Below are 24580 nucleotides of genomic sequence, written 5' to 3'. Positions count from 1 at the left end.
TTGATACTTTACCTAAAGATTCTATGAAGTAATTTACAACAAATGCTCCTTGAAAAACTTAACTGAGTTTTGTCCTTGGCATGACCACAATTATGATCATATAGGTGTTATTGCTCTTGCAACACTATTATTGATATGACAAGGTTTTTAAGTCCTAACATTTACAGATTTAAATTAATCTATAGAATAAATTTAACTTTTCCTTTACATGTTTAGTTTGTTCTTTTAAACATTCATGATATACATAATGAAGCTTGAAATGGAACAATGGGTATATAATTTAAGGAGTGAAGTGCATGGATACCAAATAAAATGATACATATCATATTGAAGGGGGCATTGCTTTCCCCCAACATTGGTTATCTACACCAACAATAATCCAGCTCCAATTAGTGAGTAGGGGTCATTTAATACATTGCAGTTGACCTACTATCCACAATTTAAATGGATAGGAAGCTTAGGATGTTTGCATCATCTTTCTGGAAGGAGGTTTCCCCTTATATTTTCTAATATTCATTTTTCGAAAGTATTTACATTGATTCTTCTAACATTTTTCCATTGTTCTTGGGAAGCCACCATTCCAATATTACTTGGTGAATATAAATATGAAAAAATGATACTATGTTTAAATGTGTAGCAATGACTTTATATTGCGGGTTCATATAACAATTTTATTTTCAAATCACAGATTATGAAGTTTTTGAAAACAATATATCCAAATATTATTGCAATGAAATCTTATTCAAAAAAAATACCAATACTCAGTCACAAATTGTTCACAAAAGGATATCAGTGCTCATCAACAACGGAAAGAAAATAACATCATAAATGAGCAATGGCATCTTCTTGTAATAAATTTTAAAAAGATACTAATAAATACTCATATCTCCTTCAAACATTTCACAAGAAAATACCAATAATCATTTAAGATGAAATCTTCTTTCCATTGAAGAAGAGCACTGGTATCCTTTTGTGAATAAGTACCAGCATCTTCTTGCAAATAAAATTTGTTTGCAATAACAGTGAGATATTTTTGTTCAAAAATCTTGTAATTTGTCCCTCGTAAGAAAAAGAGCTATGCAAACCTGCAAAATAAATAGACTGTTACTTCCACCTAAACACAGCACTTCTCCTTTTTCATCTAATTTGGAGAACCTCCAACAAAGTGGGGTCATTTGAGAGCTTTCACATGCTATCCACCACCACCACCGGCAATACTGAAATAGGGCATGTACCAAATGCTGGAAGAGATTTTGGTTGGGTGAGCGACTGAAGACAATTGTCAACTTTAAAAAATTCAACAAGTGGTTTTTACCTTTATGAAAACCTGAAACTCTCATTTGACCGTGCGGCTAAGTTTTGGTGGATTTGCCAGCGAATGTAGCTCAATGCTGAATCATTTGGTGGATTTGCCGTTGAATGCAGCGTATTGCTGAATCATTTGGAGCTTATGCTTCAACAAACTAATATGCTCATCCAATCAACCACATTTCTGCAATCCAGACAGAGAATTTTAGGGAGCAGAGAATATACTATATAGTAATTACGATTAAATGATTTGTATGAGATTATACCCGAAAGACATCAATGAGCACATTATCAAGAATTGATGCGCTTAATGCGAGCAGAGGCCTGTTCTGCTGCTTCATCACCACGGCCATGACATTAATAGCTTCTTCTCCACAAGCTGTATCCCCAATTTTTTAATTAACTTGATCTTTCACACAAAATAACCCAAAATTTCAATTACCTTGATCTTTCACACAAAAATCATGAATAAAGTAGCGTGCTCTAATCAAAACGGACAAAATAAGGGGCAAACTCAACCTGAAGGCTCTACCATAAAAGTGCCTCCGACGCGGATCTTGTATATAGAATGAAGTGAGTCATTTATTTCCTGTGCTTTCAGGACATCGAACGATTGTGCCGGAGCCGATGCAGGGGACATCATGTTGTACAGATAGTGCGGTTTAAGAAACGGCAAAGACTGGGACTCTCACTGCCTTTTTCTTTGTTTTTGCAGTTTACTTACTACTGAGTGGGAAAGTCTAAAACCTTTTCTGTGCCGTTTCCGCTTAACAATCGTTGCATTAGTCGGCAATTAGAAAACAGTGACCTTATGCTCTGCATTTCCAAACCAGAGAACATAAATTCTCAACTGCAGACGAAATCTGAAACACGGAAGAATATGTACCTAAACACTTGGACACAGGCCGAAACCTGGAACACGGAAGAATATGGAGTTAAAAACGAAAAAAAAGTTAAAGGATCAACAGAAATTTTCGAGAATTACTTGGATCGTTCATCTCCGAGTCGAATTGAGAGTGAGAACAGGGGAAATCTGGATCAGGGACATGATTCAGCATGGATGATGGAAGCATTCCCGGCAAAGCGTCCGAAATCTGAAACAGAAAGAATATGAAATTAAATACTTTAAGATTTAGGAAAACTGTCCGAAATCTGAAACACGGATGAAGATGAAGTTTGAAACGGAAGAAAAAATTGAAGTATTAACAGGAATTTAGGAACGAACTTTTATCATTCCGTTACGAACAAAATTGAGAATGAGAAGGCTGGAAATCTGGATCAGAGACAGGAATCAGAATGGAAGCATTCCCAGCAAAGCATCCGATATCTGAAACACGGAGAATATGAACTGAAACACCTTAATACTTGGAGAAACCTTCTGATATCTGAACAACTGGAGAGTGTAAACTTAAAAACAGTAAAAAGATTAAAGGATCAACAGAAAATTTGAAACTAACTTTGATGGCTCGACTCCGAATGGAATCAACTATAAGAACTCTAGAAATTTAGGTCGGGCAAAGGATTCTGCATGGAATCATTCCCAGCAAATCCCACGGAGGCAGCAGTAGTTCTTCCGGAGCCTTATGCGTCCTCCTCCTTCGCTAGAGGATTTTCGTGAGATAAGGCCACCAGCTGGCTGTATGCACGAATTGGTAGTATAGATAAGATAAGAAATGCAGAGAATCTGGACCTGATTCCGTCCAGATGCATTGCTAGTGAGTGAATCTTCGGTTTAATGGTCTTTTCAGTTAGCGTACCATCGCTGCGATGTTCTTAAAAATAATTTCAAAATAATATATAATCATATAATTTTTACGCCGTAAAGCGTTTCCCTCTGAAATGAACTCACCTCTCTGCCCACCTGTCATCCTCGTACGCCATAGGATCTTATGTTAGACGATTGCAAAAGTTTCAACCGTTCAATCAGAATAGTTACAAAATGAAAAACCTGTCGAAGATGGAGGGGCGGATTGCCGGTTAGATAAGCAGCCACCTTCGTCGGTTCTCTTCGTTTCTTTCGGAAGGGGAACCGGTCTCCCAAAGGCTCCGGTGATCGAAATCGCCTTGGGATTGGAAGCAAGGCTGCCGGCTATTGGAATGGGCAGATAGTTCTGGAAGAGAAGATGTTCGTTGGCTTTTCAGCAGCTACGGGGAATTTCATTCAAGACCATTTTATTCAAGACCATTCAAGCTCGGATATGTTCAGCTTTGGTGTTCTTTTGTTGGAAATGGCGTGCGGGAGGAAAGCCCTGGACCTATCCATGGACGCTTAACGACTGTTTTTGGTGGACTGGGTGTGGGAGCTATACGCCCATGCGAGTCTGCTCGAAGTGGCAGATCCGAAGCTGGGAAATGAATACGATGAGACTGAAATGGAGAAAGTGTTGAAATTGGGATTATTGTGCTCCAATACGGAACCGAATTTAAGGCCGGGTATACGACAGGTGTGTCAAATACTGGAAGGTGAAACAACTCTCCCTGAGGTCCATATTTACGCCGTAAAGCGTTCCTCTCTGAAATGAACTCACCTCCCTGCCCACCTGTCATCCTCGTACGCCATAGGATCTTATGTTAGACGATTGCAAAAGTTTCAACCGTTCAATCAGGATGGTTACAAAATGAAAAACCTGTCGGAGGGGCGGATTGCCGGTTAGATAAGCAGCCACCTTCGTCGGTTCTCTTCGTTTCTTTTGGAAGGGGAACCGGTCTCCCAAAGGCTCCGATGATTGAAATCGCCTTGGGATTGGAAGCAAGGCTGCCGGCTATTGGAATGGGCAGATAGTTCTGGAAGAGAAGATGTTTGTTGGCTTTTCAGCAGCTACGGGGAATTTCATTCAAGACCATTCAAGCTCGGATATGTTCAGCTTTGGTGTTCTTTTGTTGGAAATGGCGTGCGGGAGGAAAGCCCTGGACCTATCCATGGACGCTTAACGACTGTTTTTGGTGGACTGGGTGTGGGAGCTATACGCCGATGCGAGTCCGCTCGAAGTGGCAGATCCGAAGCTGGGAAATGAATACGATGAGACTGAAATGGAGAAAGTGTTGAAATTGGGATTATTGTGCTCCAATACGGAACCGAATTTAAGGCCGGGGATACGACAGGTGTGTCAAATACTGGAAGGTGAAACTACTCTTCCTGAGGTCCATGTGGATTTGTTTCGCGTTAATGGCTGTGCTGCTGGGGCATTGTTTAACCATTATACGTTTTCCGAGGAGGAGAGGAGGCTGAGGATATTGCAGGTGTGTCAAATACTGGAAGGTGAAGCTCCTATGCCTGACGTCCATATGGATTCGTTTAGCGTTAATGGCTTTGCTGGCGCTCCTGATCCGGAGGATAGGCTTCTTCAAGAAATTCAGAGCGGAAACCAATCAAACAGATGGCTCAATTCAACCCCTTTAGCGATCCACGGTGATAACGGTATGGAGTAAGTACAAAAAATATGGAGAAAGCTTTGTCAATATTGCGGTGAAGGTTTTAGTTTAACTTTTTCCATTCGCTAACGTTGAAGCAGGATGATGCCATTGGAATACAATAGGTTTTTTTCAGTGGTTGTTGGAATATAATAGCTTTTCCTTGGCGAGGAGAAAAGGTTGTTGGAATACAATAGGTTTTCCGTGACGAGGAGAAAATGTCGTTTATTGAATATGTAATTTTTTTCGTTACATGGAAATAAAAAAATATTATTATAATTTTTACACCTATTTTAAAAATTTAGGGTTTCCACACTTTCAACTCTGCCGTACACCATTTCTGATCCGTTTCTGACTCCCGTCATATCGAAATGTCTCCTCAGAGCTCCGACTAATTGGCTTGCTAGGTTTTGTTTGATGGCTTCCCTTAATAGTTTTTCAAGAATCCATATGGAAAGTCGCGCTCCTTGATCTTTAGTTTCTAAACTCACCGCACCGATAGTCTGACCCGCAGTAAGACACTAAACAGGTTTTGTTTAAGAGACCATCCTACGGTTTCAAGGGGCAAGAAAGTAGTTATAGTTTTGCAAATGAAGAGTGAAATATAAATTCCAAAAAGGAGTAGTCTTTAACGCGACTTTTTGAAAGCCTTTCCGGCGATTTTTTCCGGTGAAAATCCGGCAGTAATTTATTGGAATCCAAGTTTGATAGCTAATTTCTGCACAATGAAACAGTCCCAGGGGTTTTTCAGGGTGCTGAATCCGAATATGCAGTTAAAAAACCATTTTAACTGCAACAAATCATGATTTCATGTCAATTTCTTCCGCCGGATTCCGTCACCGGAATCTCAAAAAGTCGCATTATAGAAAACTCCTTCCAAAAAAGCCGTTGAACGTATGAATGTTAGACAAACTTGAATGTTATTGAAATGCATCAAAGTTACGTTGTGTTTTCATTATTAAGTTCAAAATTTTGAATTTATATTTAATAGGGAAATCTGATTTGTAATTAAAAACATTTATTAGAAGAGTGATATTTTAAAGAAATTAGTTAAAAATAATTTATTTTCATTATTAAGTTCAAAATTTTGAATTTATAGTTAACGGGAAATCTGATTTGCAATTAAAAATATTTATTAGAAGAGTGATATTTTAAAGAAATTAGTTAAAAATAATTTATAGGCTGTTAACATGGTAGGAGATTAATTAGATTATTTTTTTTAAATATTTTATGAGATTAAAAGATTAAGAAGGTTGATAATATAGTAAATATTTTGAAAATTGTATTGGACAATTTAAGGGGAAATGTAGGGAAAATTTTAAACATAGAAATTTATGATAGAAAATTTGACAAATGTTACTAGTCTCTAATATGTAAATTATAAAATGTCTTGCTAAATTTTTAGAAAAATATTGAAATTTCTAATGATTTTGTATATTCTCTACAAAATTTTAGTGATTTCAAAAGTAAAATAATTTTACACTATAAAGTCCCGGAAGTCATTTTTAGAAAAATGGAAAGTGGAGTTTTTGTGTTTTTTCTTTGTTGGGAAAAATATGGAGAATTAACCCACTTGGGAATATTAGTCCTTAAAATTTTCTCTAATCCCATGGCATTTTGGGAATTGACAATTACTCAATATAAAGCTTTTTTTATCTTGGAGATGTTCATTTTCTTATTAACATTAATTAAATATCTTTAATTCATGATGAGAAGGATGATTGATATCTCACAACAAATTTAGTTCATGTGACATTAGGAAAGATAAGGAAATGCTATTGTGCACTCTAAAAAATTTAATCGAAACATTGATAAATCATTATAGGTTCTATAAGTGAAAATGTTAGAAATGTTGTATTATAACAAACATTTTGTAATTGTGGTTTAAAGTAGTTGGAAGTAGAATACTCTAAGAGGCCCATCTTATGTTACAACGAGCACAAATTATTCCACTGTGTCGTTTTATAAATTGTCCAATCCCCAGTTTCAATATGGATGTCATGAGAGTTTATCCTTATTTGGGGAATATTGATTTACTTCTTTAGGCTAGTCCAAATATTCATGTTGATCACCTTCTTATAGTTTTTATATTTTCTCTCATCCTCTAATTCATTATCATACGAAAATCATTACTCAAATGTAGAATTTGCAATAACATGCTTAATATTATTGTTAATCCATAGAGGGACCTCTTCCTTTATAGCCTAATCATTAATAAAATACTTGACATCTTAATGCCAACCTAATTTAACCTTTGTTTGGTTTTGGCTAGTGCTTGAAGAAATCACAAAAGCTTCTTGTTTTCCATAGTGTTTACCACGGTCTTGTACACCACATATTTAGAGCTTTTAGTTTCTTGTTGAGATTATGTGGGCTTATTTTTCTAAAATCAATATCAGCAACATAAGAAGCGGGATGAAAGCACTAGCTATACTTAAGTTGACACAACTTGCTTTTTCTAAACAACCCTCTAATTCTTCAACATATGTGTGAAAATAATTCAGTGGATAGGCGAACATCTTGATTAAATCCAATATTACAATTAATTTCTTTAAACTAAACCTTAGTGTTTCTAAACTTGGTGATAAGTTTTTGGTAAGACCTTGTCACAATAATTCTCATCTCTAAAGGAAATTTTAGTTCCTCTAGCTTGCCATCATAAAATTATTTCTTCTTCGTTTGGAGTACAAGCAGAAAGACGGGTTCAAGCACTTATGCATCTTGAAGAGCATATCTTCTATGATAGCTCTCATTGAATGTTTTCTCAAATGTTGGGGCCCGGAAATGCATATTTTGGAGACACCCACCAACACTTATTGGTAGGCTTAGAAAAGGAAGGTCTTTTTGCTCACCTTGAAGGAGACTATTAGAAAACCTCCTTGTGATAAATCTACTACTCTGAAGGATAACATAGGCCCAAAATTGGGACTGAACAATGTTGTTTGCTCTAGGAATAAATATTCTACAAGAAACTATCCCTCACCATCTTGAAGACAATAATGTGCCAGATCCAGGAGGAAGCTATTAGGGTTGTCTTGCTGGTGAATGTGAACATAATGAAGAATCTGATTGTGAATCTCATATCTTTTATTTTGACAGACAATTAATCTTTCATCATGCAATCTCTATGAGTTCATTGTATTCAACTTAAAGAAAGACCCCTTTGTGTTTCCTAATGAGCACCCGTTTTATGATGCAGGCAGAGAACATGGACATGTTGCAAATTTGGAAAGGGGCTTCAAAATTGAACAAAATAATGAAGGCTATTGGGGATGTAGTTTAATGACATCCCTAACTCACATTGAACAAGTCATCCCTAATAATGTCATATGAATTATTTTATTTTTTAGAATGATAATATTATTATTTGAATTGGTAAATAAATTATATTTTTTAATATTATCACTAACCAATTCATTCATAACAACTTATCTTCAACCTAATATTATTATTTAAATAATATTAATATTATATAAAATAATTGTCATTTTAATCGATAAATATATTAATTAATTTTTAGATTATTATATCTTTTACCTAAATCACATTGAATAGGTCAACCCTAATAATATTATTTTATTTACATTTTCGATATGAAATAATTAATTATTACATATCGGCTATTTTCTAACTAAATAATTGTTATTTAATAAACATCTTATCACTTAATAATTCTTCACCAACGGCTATTTTTTGAACGGCTTACCCTGAACATTGATGCATCCCTGCTATTAATTCTCTCAGATTCATTGGTTTCTCACCTTGTCCTGAGGATGAACAACATTAGTTGGTTCGAAACTTCAACCCAATCCTTACATGTGATTAATCCGAAAGAATATTCTCTACATCATGGATCACAAATGTCTTAGTTCCTCATTATTATTTATAATATTTATTTATATATAAGAAAATATTATTTAGCAAAATGGTCCATTACTTTTAATAAATTTAAAAAATCCCATCAATTTTCTGGGGATTTGACATTATTCCAATTATAATAAATTCCTCCATAATAAATTGGTCATTATTATTTATAACATTCATTTATAATTTCTCATTATTATTTTTTATGTCGTAAGGCATTCCCTCTTAAATGAACTTCCCTCTTTGCCCACCTGTTATCCTTGTACGCCATAGGAACCTATGTTAGACGATTGCAAAAGTTTTAACTATTCGATCAGGATGGTTACAAAATGGTTACAAATTCATTTGGGAAATGGTTTGCGCATTGGTTAGCATAACCGATTTTAGCGTGGTATCTCATTACTTTTGGCATTGTAGTGTCCGCAGAGCGCAAGAGGAGAGAAGTGGCTGCAAAGCGTAGGAGGCATAACCAATTACAGCGTGGTTTCTCGTTACTTTTGGCATCGCAGTGTCCATGGAGCACAGGAGGAGAGCAATTGCCACAGAGCACAGGAGGAAAACTGGAGTTGTGATGCCTGACAAGTACAACGACACAACTTTCTGGGTGTGCATTTCAGACATTGGCGTTTCTGTTTCTTCCAATGTTTCTATTTCTTCCAATGCGTTTCAAGCCAGAGCTCTGGTTAATTTTAGAGGAAGAGTTTTTAACGTGCAGTAAAAAGCTAGAGTTTGAATGAGATTTACAGTTTATTTCTATAAATTTTGTGCAGTATCATCCCATTGATTTAGTATGTATTATGAGTTGTTTACCATTTTCATTTGAAGCCGAGATCAGATGAATAAAAAACATTAAGAAACATCTAACATGGTTTGAGAGAATGTGAATATACTATAATGCCTTCGGGACATATGTATCTCTCGTACCGAAGTAGAGAAGCCAAAGCTTTGGGTAGCTTATACCTGTGGAATGGAAAAGCTGGTAATGGTAATGCGATAGATAATATCGGATTTGAAGAGACCAAAAGAATATGTGGGCAAACATTCGAGGATGGGGAATGCATACTGAAGACCAGTAATATATTTATGCATCCTTGATTGATTCCTATATCGTCGAAACAGATCAGGGAACATAACATCCTTCACTGCGTTCCTCAATCCACCAGTCTTGCTCTCATCAACAAGCCGATCATTCATAGTCACTTCATCAGACGCTGCTGGCTTCTCCAGATCTTCAGTATTCGTTTTATGCTCACTTACTATTTCCATTACACTATAACAAGCTCTTCTAATGATAATAACCTATGGGTGGAAACTCTGCTCGACATCAGATATAACTATTTTACGAGTCACAACACTAGATTTATTTATTTCAGTTCCACTGCATTTCTAGATGCAATTGGAAAAACAAATTGTTTACTAAACTATTCAGATTCCTCGGCAAAGTACTATTTTGGTTACAATATAAGTTTCCAGATATAACTGGAAAAACAAATATTTCACTAAACCATTCAAATGCCTCATAAAATACTTGATATTCAGAATAACATGGAGAAAATAAAATTATATATATAAAATTATGTAAACAAGATATTATTGGAATTAGGCATATCTCAGGCAGAAAGAAAGGGCAAAGATGAAACAGAAGCAAGCGTAATCATTATTAGTCCCTGCATTTTAGAACTGGATTATTTTATTGCAAGCTGACTGTTTCCATTACAAGTTTGCTGAACTCTTGTCAGAAGTTTCAACTGTCATTAATTGGGACATACAAACACTAGCAAACTCAAGCCAATGAGTTCAAAGACAAATAGGGTCTTTTTAGTTACATTGCATTCATTTTTAATCGAAATTCTTGTTTTCATAAATTTTTGGGATGCATGCATTACTTTCTATAATTTTTTATGTGCAATAAGGGGAAATTAATTGTTTCTCTATATTTTCATTAAAATAATTAATGATAGTTTTCAATAATGTATTAATGGTGATATAAAGTAAACTCCATACTGGACTGTAATATATTTATATGATAGAGTTACAGTGGATTTTGCTCAAATGCTCTTGGAATTTTCATTTCCTATATTGTATTAATGGAAATACCAAAAAATTAATCACATAGGTTCCTTGCAAGCCAGAATAGGTCTTGCTTAAACAAATACAAACTTCGTTCCTAGTGAAACTTCAACAAGAATCAAACCCTGGTAGGAGAACCCAGTACGCCAAAATGTTGAAATTACACCTCAGGAAAGAAGGAGATGCCATCGAAATTAGGACAGGAGGGGAGCCTTACAAGCTTACCTAGATAAAACCCTAGAAGCGCAAGCCCCGTAAGGATGAGGTAGAAATCTTCGAGACACTTTTCCCTCAATGCGGTCAAGAGCCCTTGCCAAACCTGCGGAGCATAATTCCAAATATTAGCACACAAAAGAAAACTGAAATCAATTCCCGAGCTGACATTAACAACAACGTTATTTAGAAAATGGGGTAACCTCACCTGGGTAATTTCCCAAGAACTCCCTAACTTGAGCACAGAACCCTTAAGCAGCTCACAGAACGATCCAACCACAACAGGAGATAGAGGTTCCTTGCAAGTCGGAACAGGTCTTGCTTAAACAAATACAAACTTCATTCTTGGTGAAACTTCAACAAGAGTCAAACCCTGGTAGGAGAACCTAGTACACCAAAACGCTGGAATTACACCTCAGGAAAGAAGGAGATGCCATCGAACTTAGGACAGGAGGGGAACCTTACAAGCTTACCCAAATAAAACCCCAGAAGTGCAAGCCCTGTAAGGATGAGGTAGAAATCTTTAGGAGGCTTTTCCCTCAACGCGGTCAAGAGCCCTTGCCAAACCTACGGAGCATAATTCCAAATATTAGCACACAAAAGAAAACTGAAATCAATTCCTAAGCTGACATTAACAGCAACGTTATTTAGAAAATGGGGTAACCTCACCTGGGTAATTTCCCAAGAACTCCCTAACTTGAGCGTAGAACCCTCAAGGCTCATAGAACGATCCAACTGCAACAGGAGACAGAGGTTCCTTGCAAGCCAGAATAGGTCTTGTTTAAACAAATACAAACTTTGTTCCTGGTGAAACTTCAACAAGAGTCAAACCCTGGTAGAAGAACCCAGTAAGCCAAAACGTTGAAATTACACCTCAGGCAAGAAGGAGATGCCATCGAACTTAGGGCAGGAGGGAAGCCTTACAAGCTTACCCGGATAAAACCCCAGAAGCGCAGGCCCCGAAAGGATGAGGTAGAAATCTTCGGGAGGCTTTTCCCTCAACGTGGTGAAGAGCCCTTGCCAAACCTGCGGAGCATAATTCCAAATATTAGCACACAAAAGAAAACTGAAATCAGTTCCTGAGCTGACATTAACAACAACGTTATTTAGAAAATAGGGTAACCTCACCTGGGTAATTTCCCAAGAACTCACCTGGGTAATTTCCCAAGAACTCCCTAACTTGAGCGCGGAACCCTCAAGCAGCTCACGAAATGATCCAACCTCAACAAGAGACATGCTCGCAGCGTAAGCACCTCCGCGATGGATTGGAAGCAGAGCCAACACAAGGAGGAATGGGCAGAATGAGCTGCGTAGCTAGACCCTGTAGAGGGTAAAACACTTAGAATATCCCAGAGCCGTCAGATCAGTGACCAAAAACCTCCACCGTAGATGAGATAGATGATCCCAAGGTTCACTGACAGCACCACTGAATGCATTAACACTGCTGGTCCGGAGAAGTGTATGACAACGGTAACTCGGTCACGCCAAGCTCAAGATAAGACTTGAAATCCGAGCTGGAGGGGTGGGGCAATAAATCAAAGAGGATAAGAACCTGTCCTCCACTATACGAAAGATCAAACCATTTACAGATTATTAATGAATGAAACTCGGGTCTTGTGTATTATGTGATTCACAACCGACGTTGAAGTTAAGAGGTAAGGTTTTGTTGCATAATTACAATGGTTAGTTGTAACACAGTAAATAAACCAAAATGTATGCATATTGTTGTGAATAATTAGAGGGTGAACTTTTATATTTAATTACCATAAAAAATTTACCTCAGGTGTATTGTATTATTCCTTGTATATAGGGGTGTGACATAGGCATAAAGAAAGGGCAAAGATGAAATAGAAGCAGGTGTAATCATTATTAGTCCTTGCATTTTAGAACTGGATTATTTTATTGCAAGTTGACTGTTTTCATTACAAGTTTGATGAACTCTTGTCAAAAGTTTCAACTGTCATTAATTGGGACATACAAACACTTGGGACATACAAACACTAGCAGACTCAAGCCAATGATTAGGGTTTTTTTAGTTACATTGCGTTCATTTTTAATTGAAATGCTTGTTTTCATAAATTTTTGGGATGCATGCATTACTTTCTATAATTTTTAAGGTGCAGGAAGGGGAAATTAATTGTTTCTCTATATTTTCATTAAAATAATTAATGATAGTTTTTAATAATGTATTAATGGTGATATAAAGTAAACTCCATACTAGAATAACATCCTAGAGAAGATCCTACAGAACTAGAGAAGACCCCTTTGTGTAAGTCTAATCAAATTACTCAAATTATCAATTTTTTTTGGAAGCATGCAATTAGAACGAATGAATTCCATTTCAAACTCTGAGAGAAGGAGAAGTTCATAATAACAAAGTACATAAAACAAAAAATGATAATATCCACAGTTAAATATTGGTTCAGACAACTGATGGAATGGAATTCATGGACTTTACAAACGAACATATGCAATGGAATTCATGGAATTTACAAACGAACATATGCTGCAAAATAAAATGAGATGAGACAAATAGGGTTTTTTAGGTTACATTACATTCATTTTTAATCGAAATGCTTGTTTTCATAAATTTTTGGGATGCATGCATTACTTTCTATAATATTTTAGGTGCAGGAAGGGGAAATTAATTGTTTCTCTATATTTTCATTAAAATAATTAGTGATAGTTTTTAATAATGTATTAACAGTGATATAAAGTAAACTCCGTACTGGAATAACATCCTAGAGAAGATCCTACAGAACTAGAGAAGACCCCTTTGTGTAAGTCTAATCAAATTACTCAAATTATCAATTTTGTTTGGAAGCATGCAATTAGAACGGATGAATTCCATTTCAAACTCTGAGAGAAGGAGAAGTTCATAATAACAATGTACATAAAACAAAAAATGATAATATGCACAGTTAAATATTGGTTCAGACAACCGATGGAATGCAATTCATGGAATTTACAAACGAACATATGCTGCAAAATAAAATGAGATGAGATAATAATATTTACATTGCTATGCATTTAAACTTAAATTTCCACCCCCGACCTACCAAGTACTGTCAACTGTCCATGTTTTAGCTTTTTCATCTCATGGCTTAAATTGGATTAAGCTTTAAAATGTTACTTTAATTAATATTTTTCAATATAAATTTCTCATTTATTTAAAAAATTAAATATTTGCATTTTTCAATTTATGTTTTACGGCGTTTCCTTTGCAACATCTGGTGCAAATGCTAGTTAAATGTTTTTTAGAACTTTCTTAAAACTATAAGGTTTGTACCTATCCAATATTGAATACCAATCAAAAGTTACGATGGCTTTTTTTCGCTGTGTTGGGCTGCGCAGCCCGTGACCTAGACAGCGCCGCCACATAGATCTCTTCACAGGTTTGCAGCTCCAATGGAGGCCGGCGGGGGTGCCAATCCCTCCCCTCCCCTGCCCAAACTCCTAGCATTCAAGAAGCTCATCGCCAGATCTCTCAAGAGATCATTGTTCGAGACTCAGCAGAAATTTGTCAAAAAGCTGGACTACATCCCAATGGTGGAATTGCCAATTGCAGAAACATGCAATTAGCAGTCAATCTTGCAGATAGAGGGCTCATAGGATAGTTTACCGGGCTTTATCCTTCTCCCAAATCTATTGAAGCTTGGGGGCAGAGGAATTGGACGCCGCTAATATCAGAAGGAATCAAGAGCCACTTTGTAGGAAAAGGATTTTATGTATTCATGTTCAAAAGCTTTGAGGATAAAAATCTCATCTTCAAAAATGGCCCATACTTCATGGGGCCTGAGGGCTTATAACTGAACAAACGGACCCCTGATTTCAACCCGGCCCAGGATGTGCCATCTACCATTCAAGTTTGGGTCCGCCTACCTCAACTTCCTTTACATTGCTGGAATAAAAAATCATTGCAAGCTATTGGTAATTCGCTTGGAAGGTATATTGATCAAGCAGTGCAAAAGGATCAGTACTCATGCACACGGATCTGCGTGGAGGTTTATTTGGAAGTAGGGCTACCAGAGGCAATTAAACTTACTGCAGCAAACTGGACACACATCCAGGGGCTAGACTACAAGCAATTAACCTTCAAATGCCGACACTGTCACGGCTATGGCCATTTCGCAAGACATTGCAAAAAAAAGGAAGCAGAAGAGAGCGAGAAAGCAGAACAATGGACCATGGTGCAAAAAGCAGGGAGAGCAAAACCTAGAAGCAAAGGAATAAGAAAGGAAAAGAGCCCAGTAAGGTCGCAGAAGAGCTGGAAGTAAATAAGGACTATAGTGAACAACCCAAATCCCCTCATAATGGGAAAGGAACAGAGGAGCAAGGGAAAAACACAGGAACCCCCAAAGTAGTCCCCTCCCCATCTTATGCCGACATAGCTAGAAAGAAAGTACATGAATCACCAAGCTCATCGAAGGATGAGATCTTAGAAAGGCCTGCCAAAAGAGTAGGAAGAAAGTCTCGCAGAGAAGCAAGGAAGGAAGACGTTGAAAGGCAAAAGAATCAAGGAAGTCAACCCACTATAGAAATGTCAATCGACAGAAGTACAAGGACAAGGCCGCCAAAAGGAGGAGGCCCAACCACCCCTAACAGTAAGTAATGAAAATCGTCTCTTGGAACTACAGAGGGCTGGGGAACCCGATGAAAATTGAAGCGGTCAAAGATCTACTAAAAGTGGAACCAGCAGACATCCTAATGCTCCAAGAGACAAAGATAGAATGGGAGGTCCTTCTAGAGATCAGCAAAAAAAAATGGCAGAAGAACGCAGGAAAAACAATAAGCACAAGAGGCTCTTCCGGTGGAATAGCAACCCTATGGAAGGGAGACCAATTCAGGCTTGTCAACTCCCACAACGCACAACACTAGAGCTTCACAGAGCTGAAGCACATAGCAAGTAAGTTAACCATTGCATTATTCAATTTATATGTACTGGTATTGTATTCTGAAAAGAAAGACTGTTGGAAGACATTAAATGAGTTTTTGGAACTAAATACCCCAAACAACATAATCATAGCTGGAGATCTAAATCTAGTGATGAATGAAAAAGAAAAGAGAGGGGGCAGGACCAGCAAGGATTAGATGATCTATGTAGTAGAAGACATGATACAGCAATGGGACCTACTAGATTTTAAACCAAGAAAAGGGCTCCACACCTGGACCAATAACAAGACAGGGGAAGACCACATATCTACCAGATTGGACAGGTTCTTGGTTCAAAGCACAATGTTGATGGAAAGGAGGCTAATCTCATCAGCCATTCTTCCCAAGCTTACCTCGGATCACAAACCCATCCAGCTAATGTTAGAGGAGAAAGAAAAGTTGGGCCCAATCCCTTTTAGATTCAGCCCATTGTGGAATGGAAAGAGTGGCTTTGCAGAAACGGTCTGACTAGTATGGTCCACCTCAGTCAATGGCTCCCCCAATTATATATGGGAACAAAAATTAAAAATAACAAAAAAGGCCCTCAAGAAATGGAGTAAACTCCCATCAAATACTCCCAAAGATCAAAGAATGGAGTCATTGCAACACTTAGAAAAGTGGCAAAGTGAAATGGATACAATAGATATAACTAAAATAGAGCTAGAAAAGGAGCCAGAAGCCCAATGCAAAACATTTTGCTCCTTCAGAAATGAAGAAGAATATTGGAGATTAAAGTCCCGGAGCCTTTGGCTGGAAGCCAAAGATAGAAACACAACATATTTCCATCGACAATGTAGAGCTTGTCTCTCCAGGAATCACATCACAGAGATCACCACCTCCGATGGGAGGTCATGCAAAGGAATAGATCAAATAAAATCTGCTGCTGCATTACATTTCCACCATCTTTACAGTAAAGAGAATGATGACTGTGAAGAAGACAACAAAGAATTCCTAAAGAACATTCCAGCATTGGTCACTAAAGAGGACAATGCAGCATTGTTGAAGCAAACCAATGAAGAATACATCAGCAAAATTATCTGGTCCATGAATCTAGACAAAGCCCCTAGGCTAGATGGGTTCACCATTCACTTCTACAGGATATGTTGGGACATAATCAAAACAGATCTTATTCGAATGATAAAAGGATTCCTTCAGAAAGAAAAACTGGGTGGCAGCACCAACTCAACATTCCTTGCTTTAATACCGAAAGAGTCAAACCCTTCTTCCTTTGACAAGTTTAGGCCAATCTCTTTATGCAATGCTTCATACAAAATAATTGCAAAACTCCTTGCAAACAAAATAAATCCACTGCTAAACAAACTCATATCAAATTCGGAAGGATGCTTCATCAATGGGAGACACATTCCGGATAACGTAATTCAAATTCAGGAAGCCATGCACTCCAACAACCTTAGAAATGAGAAAGGCATCCTAATCAAGTTAGACATGGCCAATGCATTCAATAGAGTAAATCTATCCTTCCTCTATCAAGTTCTACTTTCCTTCGGATTCAACCAATAATTTGTCAAATTGATCCAATCTTGTACCATAAGTCCTTGGATTGCGCCTTTGGTAAATGGGAGGTCAGCTGATTTCTTCCAAGCCACGAGGGGGTTGAGGCAAGGATGCCCTCTTTCTCCATTTCTTTACATTTTAATGGCGGATACGTTGAGCAAAAAGTTGGAGCAGGACATGATAGCAGGAGCTGCCCCAGGTTTGAAAATAACTAAGGATCTCAAAGCAATAAATCACACCCTGTTCGCGGATGATTCCCTCATGCTGGGCGGAGCTTCAAACAGAATAGCCTCTGCATTCAAAAATACTCTCCAAGCCTACTGCAAAGCAACTGGAGCACTAATCAGTGAAAGAAAAAGCGCAGTCTATAGTTGGAATGCAGAAGAGGAAGAAACTCAAAACATAGCTCGCAATTTGGGGTTCAACGGATACTCAAAATGGGACAAAATCAATTATCTTGGACTGCCATTAACACTGGGCACAAACAGATTCAATTTGTGGGAAGGAGTAATAACAAAAATCAAAGGCAAAATCATTGCATGGGAGGTCAATGGCTAACTCATGGTGGCAAACTAACTCTGATAAAATCCGTTCTTTCATCTCTGCGAATATATCAAGCGTCCTACCTCATGACACCAAAGTCAATCTCAGGGCAAATTAATAAAATCATGAGAGATTTTATGTGGCATGGAGGTAAAGGAAATCAGAACAAATTCCATTTGGTTAAATGGGAGATAACAAAGAGAACCATGAGAGAAGGCGGCCTTCAAATTCATGATCCGGACCTTGCCAATACAGCTCTGGGATGCAAGATACTATAGAAGCTCCACAACGACCCCAATCACCATGTCAGCAAAACATTGAGGCATAAATATATACCAAATTCAAAAATCAGAAACCTGCAAAATGCAAATAGCAAAAGGAGCATGTTGTTATGGCAACTGTGTATCAAAGGATTGCGATTCTTCTCCCAAAATTTGTATCGTATCCCTGGGAATGGTAAGCATATCAAGTTGAGAACAGATCGCATAATGGGGCAGTCGCCCTTAGCATCAAATGATAGCCTGCAAGAAATCTGTGAGCTTCTTGAAAGTAGAGGAGATAAGACAATATATGATATCTCAAAATGGGACGAATCCAGGTTCTGGATTGATTGGAACTTTAGTAACATACCAGATCATTTATCACAACAAACAGAAACACTAAAAGAAAAACTTCGTGAAGTAGCTCTAGTGCACAAGATAGAAAAAGATAAATGGGGTTGGGGACCTATAGGAGTATACTCCTCAGCCAAAGGTTACGAGTTGTTGCAATCACACAGAGATAGATCTCTCCCTGCAAGGTTTTGGATGGAGGTATGGGATCCATTGGTGTTGCCCAAGGTTAACTTCTTCTTTTGGATATTAATGCACAAAAATATTTTGACTGGTGAAAACTTATTGAAAAGGAAAATAGCAGGTCCGCATAGATGCTCACTATGCAAAGAGGCCATGGAAACCATGGATCACCTGTTTGTAGACTGCTCATTTGCAAACAAAGTTTGGACACTCATACTCCAAGGACTCAAGGCAACAATCCCCACTAAAATTTCAGTAGTGGACTTATTTTTATCATGGAAAGATCGTTATCCTTTGTCCTCCCTCAACTCCTCATGGGCCAGAATCTAGATCACCATCCCCAAATTTGTGTTTTGGAAGCTATGGTTAGCTAGAAATGAGAAGATATTCAACAATGTAATGTGGACACCCAACACGGTAGCAGCAAAAGTAAAAGGCCTTCTCCTGGAAACTTTGAACTCCCAAAAACTCAAAGATGACTCTTCGGTGCACTAGGAGGAAAAGAGTTGGGTTGGAACCCTTGCATTAACCCAATGGATCCACAGTATTGGAAAACCCCAACTCAATCATGAGTGGAGGCTAAGAGATAAGGATGAAATATTTGAGAGTTGGTGGAGGCAGCAAGGAATAACTATAGTCTTCTTTGATGGTGCCTCAAAAGGGAACCTTGGGATAGTGGGAGCTGGAGGACTCATATACTCTTCTGACGGAAGCACCAAAGAAACCTTTTGTTGGGGACTAGGATAGTGATCCAATAACCAAGTAGAAATCCTAAGCTTGACAAAAGCATGTCAAATAGCTAAAGAAAGAGGACAGTGGGAGCTGCAAGCATTCGGCGATTCAGAAATCCTGATCAAAATGATACAATCGAAAGGTAAATTTAATGATGTCTGCTTAAATAAGAATCTGCAAAGGCTGAGATATATCCTAGAAGACTTCACTTCCTTTAAATGCTACCATATTTTCAAAGAATCAAATATAGAAGCAGACTATTATGCCAATAAAGGATGTTTTTTGAGCCAAGGAGACCTCAGCATAAACGAGGGAGAACCAGAAAAAATTTGCATCCCATGAAAAAGACATCAGCTTGTAACAAGAAAATGTAAAAGTCCTACCCTGAAGATTGTAAGGCTTAAGCAATTTGGAGCTCTTTATTAATAAAAACCCATACCCGTTTCAGTTAAAAAAAATAAAAATAAAAAATAAAATAAAAATATAAGGTTTGCAATTTTTTTTTTTAATTGTGCTTTTTATTTTCTACCACTGTGTTTTATAATAAAGTTGTGAATTTATTTTTATTTTATAATATTTTTGAAGCAAATAATATCAATGAGTTTTTTTTTATTTTTATTTTCTTATTTAAAATTAATTATTTTTACGTACTAAATCATTTTTTTTATATTTTATATTTTATTATCTTATCATTATTCCTTAAAAATTACAACAATATCTTTAATGAATTGATATTTTTAGAAACATCCCTTTCCACCACCCGTAATTTTGGATTATACAATTTAGAACTTCTTTTTCCTTTATGTTAGACAATTTGTACAATAAGTGTCTTATTATACACTTATCTCATTTTTTTATGAATGCAAAATAATATTTAAAATATCTTTTCATGGAATGATCGATTGTTTGGCACAATACTACAGGGAGATATCTTTGGCCCCTTGTGATAATGCTCAAATAGTTCTTAGGGAGGTTGGATATACTCTTAGAGTTATAGGGCTCTTGGATATTATCTTTAACTAATCACCTATTCACCATAATTGAAAAAAAAATTCTAAATTCACTCATTTTATTCTTAAATTTTCTTAAAAATAATAAGTATACATTCATATATAAACAATAGAATCACAAACATATAAAAATATATTTATTTCCTTAAAACTATAACTTAACTTCTGTACAAATATTTTTAAGATCATAAAAACATTTGAACCCATATTTATCCTTTTCTAAATTCTATAGTGGATGTTGATTCTATGTTATTTATATGAAAGGACTTCTTCTAAGTTATGGTTATCTTTATTTTCCAAAGTTCTAAAATATGGTTATTAGAAACTAACTTTGAGTAAATGTCATTTTTAGAATTAATGATCATTATCTTTTATTTATTTATCAATATTCATAGTAATTTTACTTAAAGATAGTGCAAAAATATGAAGAGAATAACAGCTAGCCTAACGAAATGCATGTCCACGCAACCTTTATTATTTAGATAAAATTATAACTTGTTTGTAGAAATAACAATGAATAAAAGATAAATAACATCCTTGTTGGACCGTATATTAATATTAATTTCTTTCATCCCACATTTATTTATGTGAATTATTAAAGTACACAATCATAGATAAACTTTGGAATCACAAACATGTAAAAATACATATATTTCTGAAATTAACTTCTTTACAAATATTTTTAAGATCATAAAAACGTTTCAACCTATACTTATTTTTTCTAATTTCTTTAGTAATAATTTGTCATATGTTGGATATTGATTCTAAGTTATTTATATGAAAGGATTTTTTTTTATATATGGTTATATTTTTTTTTCAAAATTTTAAGATATGAATATTATAAACAAACTTCAATTAAATGTTATTTCTAGAATTAATAATTATTATCAATCTTTTATTTATTAATATTTATGGTAATCTTATTATAAAGAGAGTGTAAAAATATGAGGAGAATGATAGCTAGTCTAACCAAATGCATGTCCACACAACATTTATTATCTAAATAAAGTTATAACTTGTCTATAGAAATAACAATAAATAAAAGTCAAATAGCATCCTTACTCAACCCCTATATTAATATTAATTTTTTTCATCCAACATTTATTGCCTCTAGAGTTGGCTCCCACCATGATATGTGAATTATTATGTAAGCATTGCATCTACTAGCATGATATTATAATAGTGTTCTATATATGTATTTCATTAAAGAATATTATATATATAGAGAGAGAAAGAGAGAGATTCTACATTAATGCATGCCACACTATTAAATTTAGACTATTGCACTTAACCATGAGAACATATAAATATTTAGAATGTGCAAGATTTTTTGATAAATAAATTCTATTGCAAATCCAAAAATTCTGCATGAACTTTCAATTTTTTGTATTTATTTCCTGTAAACATTTATGCTTTGAGCTTAAATAAAAAAATGAATTTACAGTAGCAATATGTCACCTCTCTTTAACCCTATTTCATAAAGAATCCAATAAATTCAATATCGTTTAAGTATAATTACAACAAAGTTACAACCTTTATGACACACTTTCGAAGGATATAAAAGAGTTGAAATATCATATTACATCATATTATAACAATAATAGTTACACCTAGTTATCTTATATATATATGTTAAATCACTTATCCACTTATACACTATGTCATATTAATCAATGTGCAAATTTAATGCTATATTTTACCCAATCAATAATATAATATAAAATGAAAATCAAATAAGAAAGTACAAGAAATTTGGATAAGTGGTACACACACACACGAACAACATGTGCATATAACCAATTTATAGAACTAGCATAAGTAATCAGGATTTTCAAATTTTTATTAAGGAAACCATAACAAAACCCTAGCCTTTTTTTTGCATAGGTACTATAAAAATACTTCCTTTACTCCACAATATTTTATTCCAAACTTTAGTTTCTGCATCTCTTAGGGTGAACCCTAACCCCTTTCTTCCTTTGAAATTATTCAAAGAACCCTAGCATTCAAGACAAATAGATAAAAATACATTATGAAGAAAAATATTTCCTTAACTATCACATATCTAATACAAATATGTGGTTAAATGAGTGAACATGTATAATTGATGAAAAATTTTTATCCTCCCTTTATTTCTATGAAAGTTTATAAAGTCCAACAATTAAAAAGTGGATCAGATCCAAAAAGAAATACATACGTGATTACTAAATAGGCCCACACATTGAGCACTCCAACTCCAATTGAAACATGTTAAGCTTGAAAAAATGCACATCCAACAAGAAAGGATCTAAAGATTAATGTTTCTCAAGGATGGTTCAATACTACCTCCTAAGTTGTATGTACTTATAGGCCAACCACACCTATAGATCACTCCTCAATCTAATCCTTTGAAGGTTAAGTAGAATTTTTTATGCAAGTAACCAATTGTCTCCATGCCATATGCCCTCATCTAAGATGCTAAGGTGAATCATCCTCCAAGCGGGCAACCCACTCTACATGTGTGTATCATGTAGAATGTTATCATGACCTCTGGGTCTCTAATGCTTCAAGAAATAATGCAACATAATCATCAAGAAAATGCATAACAATGAGTAGGTAATCTATGTCCAATGTATATATTCATTATGGTACATGTTATCCTCCACAATGTCCCAAGGTTGAGAAAGGAGATCGACAGAGGTAACCTCAAACCACCTAGGGTTCAGCAGCTAGCCCTACTAAACCAGAGAGGGATCTCTCTATAAAGATCACGACCAAATATGACTGGAGTGGGAAAAAGATATTCAGCTAGATATTTTCAGCTCTAGGGTTTTGAAATTTATGGTTTTGCTGGATCAGGAGTGAAAATTAGGGAACTAGGTCAAAATATCAAAGGTTTCAGTTGCAAGAGATATAAAGGAGCAGGGTAGGTATGTCTTTGTGATACTTTGGGGTTTTTTCGATGTAGTGTAGTGTGGAAAAGAAAATATTCAAAATGAACATGGAAATGGTGAATTCATTTATCATAATATAGGTAACATAAACATGAAATTCTAAACGAAACAAAGTTTAAACTTAAGAATTCTATTTAAAACCTCTTAGGAAAATCACTAAAAAGCATAGATATATGGAAAGAAGATGAAATTATCATTCATATAAAACTATAACAGAGAGAAAACATTATCAAAAACTCACAACACAAGAATTCCTGAATAATAGCTGCAACTGTCCTTTGATTTCCTGTAAAAAAAGATAATTGAATACAAGCTCCAAGAGTTCTACTCACTGATGTCCAACCCTTTCTCTAACTTAGACTAGGTTACATATAGATCAAAATATTGGTTTCCCCCTCTCAGGGTTCGAATCCAACATTCAAGGAACTACTTACAAGAATATCTCCAACCATACCTAAGATTAGGGAGATTAGAAACCAACTCCTAATTTGGTGCAAAACTAATTCATTTGACCATAAGAACCTATACAAGGATGAATCTACTTAATTTTTACGTTGACAAACATAATTACACCCCAATACATCATTACAACACCATAAATGAGAAATTACATCAAGAAACCTTGAACTTGACTGAAAAAAAAAAAAAAAAAAAAAAAAAAAAAGTAAAAAAAAAAAAAAAAAAAACACTTCTAGGCAAAAATGTAGTGAATTTCTTGAAAACGTGGCGTGTTTATAGAAAACGTAGTGTGCTTCTTGCAAAAGGCTTTCGGAGGGGTTCCCGTTCTCCAAATTAGAATATGTAAAATGATGGAAAAATATATGCATGTCTACTACATCATAGAACCCTTAAGAACTAAAAAATATTGCTCCAAGACCTCCAAAATTCAATTCTCCCACAGCTACTCCAAAATATAACGTGCTGCTGAAAAACAAGCCAAAAAGGTGTTTTTTCGCTAGTTTTTTTACCTTTTGACTACCAGAATGTGTTGAAGTGGAACTATGGCTAGATAATTTTGATGCGCAAGTCAAAAGAAATCCATAAATGTAAACCTTTTGTGAAATGGAGGCCCCCAACAAAAACGTAGCGTAGGTCATGCTACCTTTGTGGACAAAATGCTATGCAAAATTTCTGGGTTTTCTGAAAAATAGGCCTCAAATATGGAGAAATATCTCTCTAACCATTAAAAAAATTTTCACAACTGGGAGAGGTTTTTGTTGATAACGAGGTTTTGAAGAAAAACCTCTCTCAAATTTTG

The 24580-nt window shown here is 35.7% G+C and overlaps 1 long non-coding RNA gene across 6 annotated transcripts; it reads right to left on the bottom strand.

The window, feature by feature from the left end:
• Nucleotides 1-385: 385 nt before the first annotated feature.
• Nucleotides 386-2925, bottom strand: LOC149248668 (uncharacterized). 6 transcript variants are annotated; one of them, XR_016265750.1, is made up of 7 exons: nt 2766-2925; nt 2534-2635; nt 2294-2402; nt 1828-2124; nt 1575-1687; nt 1316-1492; nt 386-1241 (listed from the first exon to the last, which is right to left on the bottom strand). It is a non-coding gene; the product is annotated as an uncharacterized LOC149248668 (long non-coding RNA). The 6 variants fall into 6 exon arrangements; XR_016265752.1 differs by having other exon boundaries at nt 1231-1492; nt 1575-1717; XR_016265754.1 differs by having other exon boundaries at nt 1231-1492; nt 1633-1717.
• Between the last annotated feature and the right edge of the window lie 21655 nt (nt 2926-24580).

The sequence above is a fragment of the Pinus tabuliformis genome, chromosome 7 (assembly GCF_031772625.1).
Source record: "Pinus tabuliformis cultivar Carrire ecotype Pingquan chromosome 7, CPIR1, whole genome shotgun sequence".
In the NCBI taxonomy this organism is placed as follows: Eukaryota; Viridiplantae; Streptophyta; class Pinopsida; order Pinales; family Pinaceae; genus Pinus; species Pinus tabuliformis.
This window is presented reverse-complemented; position numbering and strand designations above follow the sequence as displayed.